Source organism: Dama dama, chromosome 23 (genome assembly GCF_033118175.1).
Source record: "Dama dama isolate Ldn47 chromosome 23, ASM3311817v1, whole genome shotgun sequence".
Lineage (NCBI taxonomy): Eukaryota > Metazoa > Chordata > Mammalia > Artiodactyla > Cervidae > Dama > Dama dama.
The window spans coordinates 75,789,269-75,807,575 of NC_083703.1; the positions used below are offsets into that span (position 1 = coordinate 75,789,269).

At 47.1% G+C, this 18,307-nt stretch overlaps 2 non-coding genes across 2 annotated transcripts; one reads left to right on the forward strand and one right to left on the reverse strand.

Annotated features, from left to right (window-relative positions):
• Nucleotides 1-9,728: 9,728 nt before the first annotated feature.
• LOC133045346 (small nucleolar RNA U2-19) lies at nucleotides 9,729-9,808 on the forward strand. Its single transcript, XR_009690219.1, has one exon. It is a non-coding gene; the product is annotated as a small nucleolar RNA U2-19 (small nucleolar RNA).
• Nucleotides 9,809-16,221: 6,413 nt separating this feature from the next.
• Nucleotides 16,222-16,328, reverse strand: LOC133045290 (U6 spliceosomal RNA). Its single transcript, XR_009690170.1, has one exon. It is a non-coding gene; the product is annotated as a U6 spliceosomal RNA (small nuclear RNA).
• Nucleotides 16,329-18,307: the final 1,979 nt, after the last annotated feature.

Sequence of the window (18,307 nt, forward strand, 5' to 3'; positions counted from 1 at the left end):
AGAGTGTTCTAAACCTGGCTCTAACGCCCTGAATCAGCACCAGGGCCTCTGCACAGCCAGGGGACCCCCCCAGCCTTCTCCCCAGTGGTTCCCAGTCCGCCATCTTCCTTCTGAATCAGCTGAGGATTCAGTTCGATTTGTGCGAGGCCTTGCTTCACCTCCCAGAGGTCCACCCTGTGCAGTCAAGACTGGGGATCCTGTTCTGACGGGTCTCCAGTCTCCCGTCCTGCCCTCTCTGGGCTCCTCCCCTCACAGCATCTAGAGGGATCCTATTTAAAAATATAAAATATAAAAATAAAATCACCTGCCTGCTCAAAACTTTCCGTGGACAGCAAGGGTCGCAACAGACAAAAGTTTAGAAACAGCTCAACTGTCCACCAACAGATGAATGGATGAACAAATTCAGTGCATGTACACAGTGGATTATTTAGCTACAAAAAGGAATGGAACGCTGATATATACAGCAGGAATAAACCTTGAAAGCCTTATGCTAAGTGAAAGAAGCCAGATACAAAAAGCCATATTTAAATGAAAGATCCAGAAGAGGCAAACCCAGAGACAGAAAGAACACTGATGTTCACTGGGGGCCAGAGGGGGGAAATATGAGGAGGGACTGCTTAATGGGTATTGGCCCTTTCCTTTTGGGGTGATGAAAAAGTTCTGGGAACTAGACAGTGGTGGTTGTACAACATTGTGAATGTACTTAATGCCACTGGATTGCCCATGCTGAAATGGGTGACAGGACTTCCCGGGTTGTCCCGTGGCTAAGAATCCATGCTCCCAATGCCTGGGGCCTGGGTTCGATCCCTGGTCAGGGAACTAGATCCCTCATGCCACAACTAAGAGCCAACACAGCCAAACAGGTAAATAATAAAAGTAAACATTAAATAAAATGGGTGAAGTGGTAAATTTTGCATTATAAATACGACAATTAAAAAAAACTTTCCACAATCTTTTATGTCACCTTGGATAAAAGTCCCAACTCCTCCAAAGCTCTCCCCTCTCCTCTCACTGATTTCCCACTGGCTCACTGTCATCTGTGGCTCACAGCCACCTGTCTGCCACCCTGCTGTTTTTCAAAGCACCTTTTGCTTTTTCCTATCCCTCATTTGGGGCTCAGTGGTAAAGACTCTGCCTGCCAATGCAGGAGACTCAGGTTCGACTCTTGGGTCGGGAAGATCCCCTGGAGAAGGAAATGGCAACCCACTCCAGGATTCTTGTGTGGGAAATCCCGTGGACAGAGGAGCCTGGGAGCTAAAGTCCATAGGGTCGCAAAAGAGTAGGACACGACTTGGTGACTATAAACCGCCAACAATCTCTCTTTTGACCTTAAAGTTTGTCAGTATTTCTGTCTTGCTCTTGAATCTCTCCTGCTGTTACAAAGTTCACACGTGTAGAACTGTCATTTACATCCTGGGTCCCCCTCCCGTGGCACCATGACTATTGAGAGAAGTCAGAGTTTGTTGAGTGACGAACTGCTTGCTTGCTTGATTGGAATGGATTCTTTACATCCACTTTCTGGCATCACACCTCACACCCTGTCTTCATACCTTCCCCTCTGAAATCACAACTTGTCATTCCCTGGCTCAAAACCCTCCATGGGTTCCCATGAGTTGAGAACAGGAGTCTGCAAAGTACAGCCCACAGACCAAATCCAGCCCACCACCTGTTTTTGTCTGGCCCATGAGCTAAAAAAGTTTTGTTACATTTTTAAATGGTTGGGAAAAAAATCAAAAATGAAAGCAATTTGGAGAATGCATGAATTATATGAAATTTTGGAGAAGGAAATGCAACCCACTCCAGTATTCTTGCCTAGAGAATCCCATACACAGAGGAGCCTGGCTGGCTGTAATCCGTAGGGTTGCACAAAGTCGGACACAACTGAAGCAATTTAGCACAGGAAATTCAAGTTTCAGGGTCTATAAGTAATGTTTTATTGAAACACAGCCTCGGGCACACACTTGTTATCCAGGCCTGCTCTTATGCTACAATAATAGGGTCTCATAGTTGCAATAGAGATCATACATGGTCCTCAAAGTGAAAGTCGCTCAGTTGTGTCCGACTCTTTGCAACCCCATGGCCTATACAGTCTGTGGAATTCTCCAGGCCAGAATACTGGAGTGGGTAGCCTTTCCCTTCTCTAGGGGATCTTCCCAACCCAGGGATCGAACCCAGGTCTCCTGCACTGGGGGCAGATTCTTTACCAGCTGAGCCACAAGGGATGGTCCTCAAAGCCTCATATAATTACTACCTGGTCCTTTACAGAAGGGCTTCCCCAGGTGGCTGAGTGGAAAAGAATCTGCCGGCCTATGCAGGAGACACCTTTGTGGGGAAGATCCCCTGGAGAAGGAAATAGCAACCCGCTCCAGTATTCTTGCCTGAAAAATTCCACAGAGGAGCCTGGCAGGTTACAATCTGTGGGGTCGCAAAGAGTCGTACATGACTGAGTGACTGAACATGCATGCACATTTACAAAAAAATCTCTGCAAATTCCCTCTCAGATGAGAATCCTGTACCTGGAACCTGCAGAACCCCCTCCAGCCTGGTCCCTAAATCTCTGAGCTCGAGGTCTTTGCTCAGCACCCATCTGAGCTGGCTCCCTTACCCTTCTGGGACATCGCCTGTTATTTTCTTCCTAGGAGAGGCACAACACATAAGCTCCTTAATTCTTCACTTAGTTACTTTTTGCTTGTGTACAAAGGAGGGAACTCTGTGAATCTGTTCACTAATATTCCCCAGGCTACCACAGACCTGGGTACTATAGTAGCTGCTCAATAAATATTTAGCCAATGAATCACACTTTCTTCTCACATAAAGGAGTTTCTCTGCAACATCTTCAGTAGATCAACCATGGCCCTGATTTGGATTTTGTACCTTCTTGCAATGTACAATGTCATAATTCATATACAAACAGAAAAAGTTGTATACATATATAATTTATATACAAATTGGAGAAGGAAATGGTAACCCACTCCAGTGTTCTTGCCTGGAGAATCCCAGGGACGGCGGAGCCTGGTGGACTGCTGTCTATGGGGTCACACAGAGTCAGACACGACTGAAGTGACTTAGCAGTAACAGCAGAGAAGGCTGACCACCAGTCATTTTATCTATGGCAATATAGAGAAATATAAACAAAACAGCTTTCTCCTTCAACTGTTTATTGACTCCAGTCACCTGACCTACTTTGGGGTCCTGGAAATGTGCCACTTGCATCTTGTCAAACTAGTTCCCACCCTTTCAGGACCTTCGCACCTGGTTCTTCTGCTTCAGAGCCAGGACCAAAGGTCACCTCCTCCAGGAAGCTCTCTAGGATCACACCACATCTCAATAGTGATTTACCATATTCTAAAATTAAGTGTTGTATTTCCTTTTAAGGTAGGAAACGTGTTGTTTTCATATATACAGTTACCACCGCAGAGTCCAGAGCAGGTCCGGAATTCAAGACTCTCTCAATGCTTGTTTGAGTGACTAAAATCCCTTGAGTTTCTGTACACATTTTTTAAATAGTTTGTTCCGTTCAGTTCAGTTCAGTAGAGTTGCCCAGTCATGTCTGACTCTTTGCGACCCCATGAATCACAGCACGCCAGTCCTCCCTGTCCATCACCAACTCCCGGTTGTTACTGGGTATAAAAAGATGCTTAGTCTTTTATGGACGGGGGGATTTTTGCAGAAACTAAAGCCTGTGGCTGGTGATTTGTTATGTGATATTGATACGGCTCTGGTCAATGATGTGTTAATATATACTCGCTAAGTAACTAGAGTGACTTCTATGAGCCTCCACCTCCTTTTAAAGCCACTCCCACCTCCAACTCCTGTCAGAAGATATCAGCAGTGTCTGGCAGCATCATCTTTACCTTAAAGAGCAGCTTAACCCACTGAGTTTACTACCTCCAGGCGCTGATACAATCTTTATTATCATTTAATTAATCCTCCCAATAACTCTATGCACGAGGTTCTATTATTACCTTCATTTTACCGATGAAGAAACCGAGGCAGAGAGATTAAGTAACGTACTCGTCTGAAAAGGGAAGACATTCATAAGAAAAATGAACTCTAAGCCCTCCTAACCTCAAATTTCAAGAAACAAATACTGTGGGAAAGGGAATCAAGGCAGACAGGAAACACTCAAACGCGATCCGAAATCAGTTTCACAGCAACAAAATAGGACAGTAAAGCCCCCAAAGACATCCCAGACTTGGGGGTGATTTGGTCAAAACTCAATTCTCAAATGATCTCAGGCCACCAAAGCTCGTATTTCCCAGCCAGTACTGCAAGTCCCAAGCCTGGTCGTCACCCTTGACCTCTGCTGTCTCTCTCCTCTCCCACTTCCCATCTGGGAGCTCCGTAGGATTTACCTTCTGAGCGTCTTACACTGTCGACTGCGGCCACGTAACTCCATTCTACAGAGGTGGTGGCCTGCTCCAGATCCACCACTAGCTGTTATCCGGGCAGGAAGGGAACAGCCTCCCACCAGCCCCCAGGCCTCAGTCTGCTCCCACCCCCAACTCTCAGCAGCCCGAGGGATCTTTTGAAATTTCAATTTGGATCAGGACACACCCCCATTTCCCGCCCCCAACCTCCAAAAACCTTTCAAAGATTTCCCATTGTTCTCAAGTCAAAGTCTTTCATTCTTAACCAAGCCTTCTGGGGTTTGCAGGATTCCCTTTCCCAATGTCAGCTTAGGTCTCACCTCCAGCCAGACCCCAACCATCTTGGGAGGCTCTGATACCAACAAGGCTTCTGACCCGGTTCAAATTCTGACCCTGGCTATTCATTCTCTGTGTGACCTTGTGCAAGTAACTTAACCTCTCTGGGAAAATGTGAATTGTAATGTAGTGTTGACAAGAGTCAATTAGTTCCTTTCAGTTCGGTTCAGTCGCTCAGTCGTGTCCGCCTCTTTGCGACCCCATGGCCTGCAGCCTGCCAGGCCTCCCTGTCCATTGCCAATTCCTGGAGCTTGCGCACACTCATGTCCATCGAGTCGGTGATGCCATCCAACCAACTCATCTCTGTCGTCCCCTTCTCCTCCCGCCTTCAATCTTACCCAGCATCAGGGTCTTTTCAAACAAGTCAGTTCTTCGCATCAGGTGGCCAAAGTATTGGAGTTTCAGCTTCAGCATCAGTCCTTTCAACGAATATTCAGGACTGATTTCCTTTAGGGTTGATCTCCTTTGCAGTCCAAGGGATTCTCAAGAGTCTTCAACACCACAGTTCAAAAGCATCAATTCTTCAGTACTCAGCTTTCTTTAGAGTCCAACTCTCACATCCATACATGACTGCTGGAAAAACCATAGTGTTGACTAGATAGACTTTTGTTGGCAAAGTAATATCTCTGCTTTTTAATATGCTGTCTAGGTTGGTCATAACTTTTCTTCCAAGGCTCAAGCATCTTAATTTCATGGCTGCAGTCACCATCTGCAGTGATTTTGGAACCCCAAAAATAAAGTCTCTCACTGTTTCTATTGTTTCCCCATCTACTTGCCATGAGTGATGGGACTGGATGCCATGATCTTAGTTTTCTGAACGCTGAGTTTTAAGCCAACTTTTTCACTCTCCTCTTTCACTTTATCAAGAGGCTCTTTGGTTCTTCTTCACTTTCTGCCATAAGGGTGGTGTCATCTGTGTATTTCAGATTATTGATATTTCTCCCAGCAATCTTGATTCTAGCTTGTGCTTCATCCCGCCTGGCATTTCACATGATGTACTCTGCATTTAAGTTAAATAAGCAGGGTGACAATATACAACCTTGATGTACTCCTTTCCCAATTTGGAATCAGTCTGTTGTTCCATGTCCGGATCTAACTGTTGCTTCTTGACCTGCATACAGATTTCTCAGGAGGCAGGTAAAGTGGTCTGGTATTCCCATCTCAAAGAATTTTCCACAGTTTGTTGTGATCCACACAGTCAAAGGCTTTGGTGAAGTCAATAAAGCAGAAATAGATGTTTTTCTGGAACTCTCTTGCTTTTTCGATGATCCAACAGATGTTGGCAATTTGATCTCTGGTTCCTCTGCCGTCTCTAAATCCAGCTTGAACATCTGGAAGTTCATGGTTCACATACTGTTGAAGCCTGGCTTGGAAAATTTTGAGCATTACTTTACTAGCGTGTGAGATGAGTGCAATTGTGTGGTAGTTTGAGCATTCTTTGGCATTGCCTTTCTTTGGGATTGGAATGAAAACTGACCTTTTCCAGTCCTGTGGCCACTGCTGAGTTTTCCAAATTTGCTAGCATATTGAGTACAGCACTTTCACAGCATCATCTTTTAGGATTTGAAATAGCTCAACGGGAATTCCATCACCTCCACTAGCTTTGTTCGTAGTGATGTTTCCTAAGGCCCACTTGACTTCACATTCCAGGATGTCTGGCTCCAGGTGAGGGATCACACCATTGTGATTATCTGGGTCATGAAGATATTTTTTGTATAGTTCTTCTGTGTATTCTTGCCACCTCTTCTTAATATCTTCTGCTTCTGTTAGGTCCATACCATTTCCGTCCTTTACTGAGCCCATCGTTGCATGAAATGTTCCCTTGGTATCTCTGATTTTCTTGAAGAGATCTCTAGTCTTTCCCATTCTATTGTTTCCCTCTATTTCTTTGCACTGATCACTGAGGAAGGCTTTCTTATCTCTCCTTGCTATTCTTTGGAACTCGGCATTCAAATGGGTATATCTTTCCTTTTCTCCTTTGCCTTTAGCTTGTCTTCTTTTCTCAGCTGTTTATAAGGCCTCCTCAGACAACCATTTAGACTTTTTGTGCTTCTTTTTCTTGGGGATGGTCTTGATCACTGCCTCCTCTACAATGTCACAAACCTGCATCCATAGTTCTTCAGGCACTCTATCAGATCTAATCCCTTGAATCTATTTGTCACTTCCCCTGTATAATCGTAAGGGATTTGATTTAGGTCGTACCTGAATGTTTCCTTTAGTAATAGTGTTTATTTGGCACAGTGTCTGGCACTACTTAGCTGTCACTATTGTTAGCAGAAATCTCCTGCTCATCCTTCAAAACCCAACACAAAATTCATTTCTTCAGGGTACCCTTCCTGGAGTCACTTTCCAATTAATTAGACTGCCCCCTGCTATTTGCTACCTTCATGCTGCTATGGCAATCATAAATGAGTCCTTAATACATTTAATAACTGGATATAAAGTCATCATTGATTCCTTATTTAGTGTCTATTTTGTTCAATTCTGTACCTCCTTCGCACACAGTAGGTGCTCAGAAGTAATCTGGTGAGTGTTGAACAAAGACTGGCTGAATGAATCAACCCTAAGGATGCCTGAATCTGCAGTGTTCAAGAAGAAGAATTAGGAAAGTTGAATTTTAATGAGAATTCAGGAAAACTGGAGCCAGCATGAGGGGACTTGGGAGGAGAGGGGGTAATTAGGTTCCAAAAAGGAAGCTACAGTGATTCGGTATGTAAAGCAAAATTGGGAGGGGCTGTGTGCAGGGAGGGGTCAACCTAAGCTGACTCCTGAGAATTCTGGAGAATTCCCAGGAGAGCAACTCAAGTGTTACCCTTGGGCAGGAAGCTGCCTGGGATCTGGGTCTTTCCATACTTCTAGCCCTTTCTCCTTGCTCTTACCTGCCCACCCCCTGCCACCCCATCCCCACTCTCCCACCTCCCTGGCTCACCAGCTCCAGTTCCTCTTGTCCTAGCTATACCCCAGGCCTCAAGCAGCCTAACATCAAAACCTATAAAGGGTTGCCAGGTTTAGCAGATAAAAATAGAGGACACCCAATTTAAAGTTGAAAACTTCCGGCGCCACTAACTCTTAACTCTCTGGTCCCATCAAACTCAACCCAGTAGGGTCTTCTCTTAATTACCTTTCTGTTTTGGAGTCCTGAGCCTCCTTGAAAGAGTCATTCAACCCCTCTGACCTGCTTCTGCCTCTGGGTAAGAGAGGTAAGAGTGTTAACCACCCAGGGTGGAGTTAGGACTCTGAGAAAATGACCTACCCAGGTCTTTGCACCCAGTACAGATGCCATAAAGAGCAACCAGTAAGGCCATTCTTCTACTCCCTTCTCCTGATGTCGTCTCCTGGGGTCTCACCAGGAAGCTTTCAATATGAATGGCTGAACCCATTTTACAGAGGAGGAAAACTGAGGTCAGCCAATCAGAGGAGGGCTAAGAAGAGAATTCAGTCTTTGGGACTGTCATGCTATAGCTCTTCTTGACTATCAGATGCGAATGTACAGTAAACTATAAGCAACAGGAAGGCAGGGACTTGCCTTGGGTTCTGATGATGGACTCCCAGAACCCAGCACACTACTGGCTCTCAGGAGGTGTGGCATAAAGATCAATGGAACTGGGGACTTCCCTCATGGTCCAGTGGCTAAGACTCCAAGCTCCCAATGCAGGGGGACCAGGTTCAATCCCTGGTCAGGGAGCTGAATCCCACACGCCACAACTAAGAGTTCACAAGACACAACTAAAGATTCCACATGCTGCAACTAAGAGCTGGTGCAGCCACATAAATAAGTATTCAAAGAAAGATCCACGAGATGGGTGAGCGCAGGCCCATCGGAGTCCCCATTTTGTGAGAGTACATGCTCTTGTGTGCTCTCTCCCTTTCTCTCTGCATGCCCTGGGTGTCCAGCCCAAGTCTGCCTTTCTGTACTTTCTCCATCACCTCATCCACATTGGACTGGTGAGGGGAGTAGAGGAGGATTAAGCTTAAGCTTAAGCTGTGGTGTTTTTTTTTTTTTTCTAAAATGAAGCAAAATGACAAAATGCAATTCAAAAGGAAAGAGCCATGACCTTGGGGGTGTCAAAATGGCCACTTTGGCTGCTGTCCGCCTGGGAAGGAGAGACCTCCGAGAACTTGAATTCAACACAGTCCCATTCTGCTTTCGTTAAGACACCCAATGTTTCCCCATCTGCGGCAAGTTGTCCTAAAACAATCAGGAGATAAAGGAATTTTCAGGAGAATAGGATTTTGAGGGTATCTGAGGAGCTGTGTTGAATCCAGCCCAGAGAGCCCACTCAGAATGTGGAACCATGGCATGGTCATGTGGATTAACCCTCTTTGAGAGGCACCAGTGGGTTTACAGGGGCAACCACGGTGCCTGTTCTTAACTGCTCCCACCTGGACCTAAAGTCAGACAGAAACATTGGGGTCTGACTTAGGGAATTATTTTCTGTTTCTCAGCAATGTTTTCTTCATTTGGAGACAGGGATCGGATGGTCGTGGGGTGTGATAAAAGAAGTCTGGAGTTTTAAGACCAGTTTGACCAGAAGTCATGCTCTTTGTAGGTAACCTGAATTGACTTGTCAGTGTTATAGGTTCATTAAATTCTCACCTTTGGGGCACCTCCCCCATGGCCAACGGCAGCCTAGTCATGGCTCTTGACCTGACCAGTGGACCTTTCTCCACGAACGTCCCCTGGAGGAAAGAGCCTTCAGCTCCAAGGTCACCTCCTCCCAGAAGCCTTCCTTGATGGCTTTAACCAGTGGAGGCGCCCCAGCCCCGCCCAGCAGCCACCCTGTATGACATCACCCTGTTGCATTGAGCCCTGTCAGCAATCACACCACGGGCTGTTCTCTGCTGACTTATTGGATTCTTGGTCTCCCCCAGCTAGACGTTCAGCCCCAAAAAGACAGGATGCTGTCTGGCTAGTTCGTTGTGTATCCCCAGCCCTAGAAGGCTGCCTACTCCAGAGCAGACGTCGCATCGGAGCCTGTTAAAAGGACAAATAATTCTCTGACATCTGCTCTTACTGAAGTGGATCAATGATGAAAATAGCCAAATCTGAGCATCAGAAGACCTTTTAGTCTACCTGATACATGATCTCTGTAGTTCTGAGAAGCTAAAGAATTTAAAATAAAGTGTGTGTGTGTTTGTGTGTGAGTAAAAGTGACAGTAGATTACTGAGAACTTTATTGATGGGTGAGTGTGTGTGTGTGTGTAAAAAAAAAAAAAAAAAGGACAAATAATAGTAACAGTAATAATAACTCATGTTAACTGCCTGCTGACTATTTTTTGGTCTCCAGGTGAGGCTCGAATCAACATTTTTCATATATTAAGCCACTGAATCCTCCCAGCATTTTGAGGTAGGTACCCTGGCATGCCACTTTGCACTGGCTATTCCCTGTGCTTGGAATGCCCTTCCCTCAGAAAGCCACAGGACTCACCCCCTGCCTTCATTCAGGATGCCAGCAACTCAGAAGCCTTGCCAGCACCCCCTCATCCCACGCCGAACTGTTGGGGGCTGAACTGTGCTGTCCCCGCCAAGAAACGTAATGGACCACTGCCCCCTCCCCCCCACCCCCAGCTGAGAATGTGGCCTCTGGGGAAGTAGGATCTGTACAGAGGTCAAAATGAAATGGGGTCATGGGGGTGTGCCCTCATCTAAGAAGAGTGGTGCCCTTATTCAAAAGGGACCTTTGGACAGACATGCACAGAGGGAAGACGCTGTGGAGACGCACGGGGAGAAGGCCTTGTGTAGATGGAGGATCGGTCTGCAGGATTTACAAGCCTCGGGATGCCCAAGAGAGCTGGGAGACCAGCAGAAGCGAGGAGACAAGGGAGGATTCCCCGCCCCCACAAGTCCCCACCAACACCTTGGATTCAGACCTCTGGCCTCTGGGAGGGCAAGACAATAAACCTCTATTGCTTTAAGCCACCCGGTTTGTGGCACTTTGCTCCCGGCCTAGGAAACCAAGACACCTGCTTGTTTTTCTTCCTGACACTATCACCACCTGCCACTGCACTGATATATTTTGTCTCCTTACTACCGGCACCCAGCCTGGAGTGTAAGTCTCTCAGGGTCGAGGTCTAATGCTCATGCATCTGATGCAAAGCCTGACACGGATTTGTTCTTTCAAGAAGCATATATGAGTGCCTACTGTGTGCCAGGCTTTTCTCTAAGTGCTGGGGATACAGCAGTGAATTCGAAAAATATCCTCTGACGCTGACGGTCTAGGGAGAAGAGACAGATAATAAACAGGAAGTGGTGATAAGTGCTATGGGGACAAACAGCAGGAAGGGACCCAGGGGGTTTGTGGTGGGCGGCAGTGATATTTGGGGTGGACAGAGACCTCCAAAAGGAGGGGACAGCTGAGGGGAGGCCCCAAGGAGACGAGGGAGGAGGCACAGGGTATCTGGAGAATACATTACAGGAAGGGCCGTGGTTCCCTACCTGGAGATTTTGCCCCCGAAGAGGACATGTGGCAGTTTTTGGAGATATGGTGATGCTGTAGACAGCCAGTACGTGGAGGCCGGGAATGCTGGTGACCATCCAGAAATGCACCCCCACCCCGCTACCCCCTCAACAAAGCTAACAAGCCCCAAACGTCCGTAGCATGAAGCTGAGAAGCACAAAGGTGTGGGGAGGGGGAAGGCCCACCTGGGAGCTTCCTGCAAGTGTAGGTGCTGAGTACTCGGTGTTGGAGGAGTGCTGGAAGGATTTACACCAGGGCAGGACACAGCAGCAGAGGAGGTCAGAGGGCGCCGAGGGAGGGAGGGAGGAACAGAACGGCCACTGGGACCATTTTAAGGAGCTCAATTTGTTTCCTAGTTTGGCTGCTTTGGGTCTTAGTTGCATCGGGCGAGATCTTTTGCTCTGGTGCATGGACTCTAACTGCCGCGCGTGGGCGTCATTGCTCTGCAGCACGAGGGGTCTTAGTTCCCCAACCAGGGATCGAACTCGCATCCTCTGCATGGGAAGGTGGATTCCTAACCGCCCCCACCCCCGGACCACCAGGGAAGTCCCAGGAGCTCCGTAGTTATCCTCAATGAGACAGGAAACCCCTGGCAGCTTTTCAGCAGAGGAGAGACAGCCTGGCTTACTCTGAAGGATCACCTCTGGCTTTGAGGCTGCAAATAGACCTAAGCGACAAGGGGGAGGGCAAGAGGAGAGAGTCCGATGGAGAGACTGTTGGGCTATTTCAGGCCCCAGGTGAAGGTGACCCAGAGCAGAGTGGAGACTGAGGAGGTGGAGAGAAGGGGTAAGGTTCTAGGTCTGCTCGGAAAGTCCAGCTGATAGGGTTTGTGTGGGGCCGGAGAGGAGTGGATGACTTCAAGGTTTGGGGGCCTGAGCTGCTGAGAAGATGGAGTCGGTGTGGCAGAGATGTGGCGGTAATGGGGGGAGAGGGTTGGGGGAGGACGGGAGAGGGGATGAGGGACTCAGTCATACTGGTAGATGGCAGGGAAGCAACTGAATAGCCAAGGCGGTGTGTAGGGGGAAGGGGGAATTTGAGCTGGAGGTGGGAAGAGGCATCAGCGTGTAGAGAGTAGACGGTTGGATGGCATCAGTAACTCGATGGACATGAGTCTGAGCAGTCTCCAGGAGTTTGTGATGGACTGGGAAGCCTGGTGTGCTGCAGTCCATGGGGTTGCAGAGTCAGACACGACTGAGCGGCTAAACTGAAAGCCATGATAGGGGATGAGATTTCCTAGAACTGGGGGTTCTAGGGACAAGACACAGGTCCAAGCACCAATCCCTGAGGCTCTCCACGGTCGGAACATTTGGCCCTGACAGTGAACTCACAAAGATGCTGAGAAGTTTCCGGTGAGGCGGGAGGAGAGCCAGCCTAGAGGCGCTTCCTAGAACCGTAGGGGAGAACGTGTCTGAAGGAGGAAGCTGTCAGCCACCTCATCGAATGCTCCTGATCAGTCAAGTTGGCTGCAGCCTGAGAACAGACCATTGACTGGACTTGGCAACATGATGGCCACAGAAGCACTTGACAAACCTAAACCTTTGTTGATGGACAGCCTCAGACGTCCTCAAAAGAGGGTCACTTTAAGCCTTGGGAAAGCAGCAGAGAAAGACATGCGTTCAAGCCTGGCTCGGGCATCTTCTAACTGTGTGACCTTGGACAAGTTCTTGCCCGCCCCAATGCCCCAGTTACCCCGAACACTGTCCGAGTAGATAAGATCATGATAAGTAAAGAGGCTCTTAGCCTCATAAACCCAGAAACTCCTTGTAGGGGGCAGTGACTGTTGCCAGTGTCTGTAAAGACGCCACCGCTGAAATCAACACTCAAGGTCACCCGGCTTCTGCTGACATCATTTGGCAGAGAGCAGACCGAGAATTCTCAACCTTTCAAGGACGGCATGTGCTGTTAGCGTGAGGTCAGAAACCTTCACGCTGCCTGATAAAAGATATAATGCATATATTATGTTAATCTACACGATTTTGAATAGAAAATGAATACACAGGGTAAAGAATTAAAACATAGAAAGGTATCCAGGGAAAAATTAAGTTTCCCCAATCATTTGATGCCCTCCCCAGAGGAAATGACCAGCACCAGATAACAGAATGTATCCAGGCATCTTCCCCAGCAGTGGTACCCCCCCCATCCTTTTTTTTTTTTTTAATCTTTTGGCCACACCTCACAGGCTTGTGGGATCTTTGTTCCCCCACCAGGGATGGAACCCACACCTCCTGCTTTAGAAGTGTGGAGTCTTAACCACTGGACTTCCAGGGAAGTCCCAGGAAGGAAATTTAGACACAGATGAGGTAAACAGAGGCAAGGGAAAGATGGCCATCTACCAACCAGGGGGGAGAGGCCCAGAAAAGAAAAATCCTTCTCCCTCCTTGCCCACACACTGATTTTGGACTTGTCGTCTCCAGAACTGTGAGACAATACATGTCCGTGGTTTAAGCCCCACAGTCTGTGGCACGTCCCCATGGCAGCCCAAGCAAGTGTCTGTCGCCTTACCTGCTCCACCACCAGTGGAAGGCCAGCTCCACGAGCACCAGGGATTTATGTTTTGTTTTGACTTTTTCCAATCCTATTTACTTTTAGTTGAAGGAAAATTGCTTCACAATATGGTGTTAGCCTCCGCCATGCATCAGCATGAGTCACCGAAAATACACGTGTCTCCTCCCTCTTTAACCTCTCTCCCACCTCCCACTGTGTTGGGTTTTTTTTTAACATTTGTTTTTACATATTTATTTGGCTGCACTGGCTCTTAGTTGCGGCACACAGGATCTTCCATCTTTATGGCAGCAGGAAGAATCTTTGGTTGTGCCTTGTAAACTCCTAGCTGCAGTGTGTGGGGTCTAATCCCCCGACCAGGGATGGAAACTAGGCCGCCTGCATTAGGAGCGTGGAGTCTCAGCTACTGGGCCACTAGGGAAGTCCTGATTTCTGTCTGTTTTTATCACTGCTGTGTGCCCAGAGAGCTCAGAATGCATCTGGCAGATTGTAGAGGGTAGGCACATTTCCGGAAGGAATAAAAGAAGGCATGTGTGGGCTCCATTCCTGGGCAGGGAGTGTGTTGGTGTGAAGAGGTGTGTAGGAGAGCTGTGAGTTACCTATAACCGAGGGGTGGGTAAGGATACGAAAAACATGCTGTCTTGTCCTGTCTGGACAGTGTTCTCCAAGTACATAAAAGCCTGTGTGAAAGGTTACAGATGAGAAAAATCAAAGGTCAGAGAGGGGAATGTAGTAGGTTGATTGATGGCCCCCACAGATAGCAGAATCTGTAAATGTTACCTCATTTGGAAGAGGTGGGAAGTCCGGATGTGATTAAATGGAGGATTTGGAGATGTGGGGATTATCCTGGGTCTTCCAGGTGGGCCCTGACTGCATCCTCATGTATGCATCCCTCTAACAGAAAGGCAGTGGGGGATCTGAAGACAGAGAGGAGACCCTGGGACCATGGCTGCCGAGACTGGAGCCATGTGGCTGCAAGCCAAAGAAAGCCAGCTGCCTCAGAAGCTGGACGGGGCAAGAGCCTCCAGCTCTGCGACACCTTGATTTTGACCCAGTGACACTGATTCTGGACTTCGCAGCTCCAGAACTGTGAGACGATAAATTTCTGTTGTTTTGAGTGGAACGAAAGCAAAAGCTGCCTAATTCTGTATAAGTCCAAGTGTTAAGCCTCTAGCCATCCCGCTGCCCCAACCCTGGACAGAACCACCATCATCTTATCCCAGGACCTTCATGGGTGGCTCCCTTCTGGTCCCCTCACAGCTACACTTCCCCGCCCCCCATCACAGTCCTGTACCCTCTCCATACCTATCATGACCTGAGGATTTTGTGTCTCCCCATGTCAAAATCTTGCCTTTTCACTGCACTTTGGATCTCTTGCAAAATTCTTTTTGTTTTTTAAAAAATTTGTTTATTTTTTGTTGAAGAATAATTGCTTTACAGAATTTTGTTGTTTTCTGTCAAACCTCAACATGAATCAGCCTTCGGGATACATACATCCCCTCCCTTCTGAACCTCCCTCCCATCTCCCTCCCCATCCCACCCCTCTGTGTTGATCCAGAGCCCCTGTTTGAGTTTCCTGAGCCTACAGCAAATTCCTGTTGGCTGTCTGTTTCACAGATGGTAAGTGTGATGAGTAAGAGTATAAGTGGTATGGTAAATGGTATGGTAAGAGTCCCTTGGACTGCAAGGAGATCCAACCAGTCCATCCCAAAGGAGATCAGTCCTGGGTGTTCATTGGAAGGTCTGATGTTGAAGCTGAAACTCCAATACTTTGGCCACCTGATGTGAAGAACTGACTCATTGAAAAAGACCCTGATTCTGGGAACGATTGAGGGCAGGAGGAGAAGGGGATGACAGAGGATGAGATGGTTGGATGGCATCCCCAACTCAAGGGACATGGGTTTGGGTAAACTCAGGAGTTGGTGATGGACAGGGAGGCCTGGTGTGCTGTGGTCCATGGGGTTGCAAAGAGTTGGACACGGCTGAGTGACTGAACTGAACTGAACGTAAGTTTCCATGTTACTCTCTCCACACATCTCACCCTCTCTTCCCCTCTCCCCATGTCCAAAAGTCTAGTCTCTATGTCTGTTTCTCCATTGCTGCCCTGTAAATAAATTCTTCAGTACCATTTTTTTAGATTCTGTATATATGCGTTAAAAGAAAAGAAAGTGAAGTCGCTCAGTCGTGCCTGACTCTTTGCGACCCCGTGGACTGTAGCCTACCAGGTTCCTCCATCCATGGGATTCTCCAGGCAAGAATACTGGAGTGGGTTACCATTTCCTTCTCCAGGGGATCTTCCCAACCCAGGGATTTAACCCGGGTCTCCTGCATTGGAGGCAGACGCTTTAACCTCTGAGCCACCAGGGAAGCATTAGAATATGACATTTATCTTTCTCTTTCAGACTTACTTCACTCTTTATAATAGGTTCTAGGTTCACCCACCTCATTAGGACTGACTCAAATGTGTTCCTTTTTATGGCTAATATTCCATTGTGTATATGTACCACAACTTCCTTATCCATTCATCTGTCAATGGACATCTAGGTTGCTTTCATAAAAATATGGAACACTTCATGAATTTGCGTATCATCCTTGTGCAGGGGCCATGCTAATCTTCCCTGTATCGTTCCAATTTTAGTATATGTGCTGCCAAAGCGAGAACCAAAATTCTTTTAAAAAAAAGATTTAAAATTTATTTCCTGTGCTGGGTCTTAGTTGCAGCATGCAAGATCTTTGATCTTTGTTTTGGCATCTGGGATCTCTAGTTTCAACATATGAATTCTTCGTTGCAGCATGTGAGATCTAGTTCCCTGACCAGAGATGGAACCTGGCCCCAGGCACTGGGAGCATGGAGTCTCAGCCACTGGATCACCAAGGAAGTTCCTCTTCCAAAATTCTTGACACAGCCTACAAGACCCAGCCTAGGAGTCCAGAACCTAATTTTCTTTGTTGTTGTTGTTATTGACATGGTTTGATTCTTTAATAATGGTATCATATTACTTGGAAAATATAAAAAGCAAACATAAAAGCCAAAACACTAAACCACAAAACTATTAGAAATGAATATAATTTTTTTTTAAACTAGCAGTATAAATGATTAACATACTCTTCTCTGTTACTCATATTCTTATACAACAAAAAGTATACATACATGTAAATTAAAAAATCTAACAATAACAATAAAACCAGTTAAGTCGATATGCACCTAACCTTTAAGAAGAAAACTATGAAACTTTGTTGTTTAGTCATTACACCATGTTCAACTCTTTGCCACCTGATGGACTGTAGCCCATCAGGCTCCTCTGTCCATGGGATTTCCCAGGCCAGGGATTGAACCTGAGTCTCCTGTATTGGCAGGTGGATTCTTTACCGCTGAGCCTACAAAGGACATAAAAGAAAGTGTGAAAGAGTTGAGCCACAAATAGACCTAGGTATGTATGGAATTCTCATAACAGAAGTGATGCATTAAACCAGGGGGAAAAGATGTCTAATTCAGTAAATACTCCTAGAAACAGTGTAGCTATTTGGAAAAGAATGATGCTGGCTTCATGCCTTATTCCCTGGCTATCAAAGATGTAATGGTTACAAACAAACAGACCATAGAAACACCAGAAGAAAGCACGAAAATCTGCCTGCCAATACAGGAGGCCCAAGAGACACAGGTTAGATCCCTGGGTTGGGAAGATGCCTTGGAGTAGGAAATGGCAACCCACTCCAGTATTCTTGCCTGGAAAATTCCATGGACAGAGGAGCCTGGTGGGCTAGGGTCCCGAAGAGTTGGACATGACTGAGCGAGTGAACACAACATTTTAGGGCCAACAAGCAGCTCGGTTTCAACTTCCGAAGTTAAAACTCCACCTCCAGTGCTCCTCCGCTCCAGCTGTTGGCTACTATTCAGAAACGTGAGCCCTGAATGGCCGGATCTTATGATTTAAAAAAAAAATCTGAAATCTAGGTTTTTATGGAAAACACTTTTAAAAAACCCCACAACTTAGTCCACTTTTAAAAAGCATGGAACAGCCCAAAATTTACATGGCCACTCCATGGCCGTCTCAGGGGCATGAACCACTGGTTCTCCACCTCAGGGCCGCTGCCGTGAGCTGTGCTGTCCTCTGGCACTCTTCCTTGCATCTCAGTGGGGCTACTTTTACTTTTATTTCTAAAACCGAGCTCCTGCTGCTTCCTTCCCTGTGGCCTTCTGGCACTTTCCTCTGCAGGATGCCCTGCCTTGCCCTCCTCTGAGCCTGATCAGCACGAACTTATCTGCTTCTCCACTTTCCCAGAATTTTCCCCCAAAGGCCCGCTGTGGCCGCCTCCAGCTAAGGTAACCCCCTTTTCCAGTTTGAATCTCCCTTGACTCCTTTTCCGTTACTCTGGTGCTTACCACATTGGGAAGAATCAATTCATTGTAGAATCCAACCTCCCTGTGCCAGGCTGTCACCTCTGACATATATCTACCTTTCTCTTCTTTTTTGGTGCTAGTTGTAAGAACCCACCTGCTAATGCAGGAGACATAAGAGACAAGGGTTTCATCCCTGGGTTGGGAAGATCCCCTGGAGGAGGGCATGGCAACCCACTCCAATATTCTTGCCTGGGGAATCCCATGGACAGAGAATCCTATGGACAGAAGAGTCTGGCGGG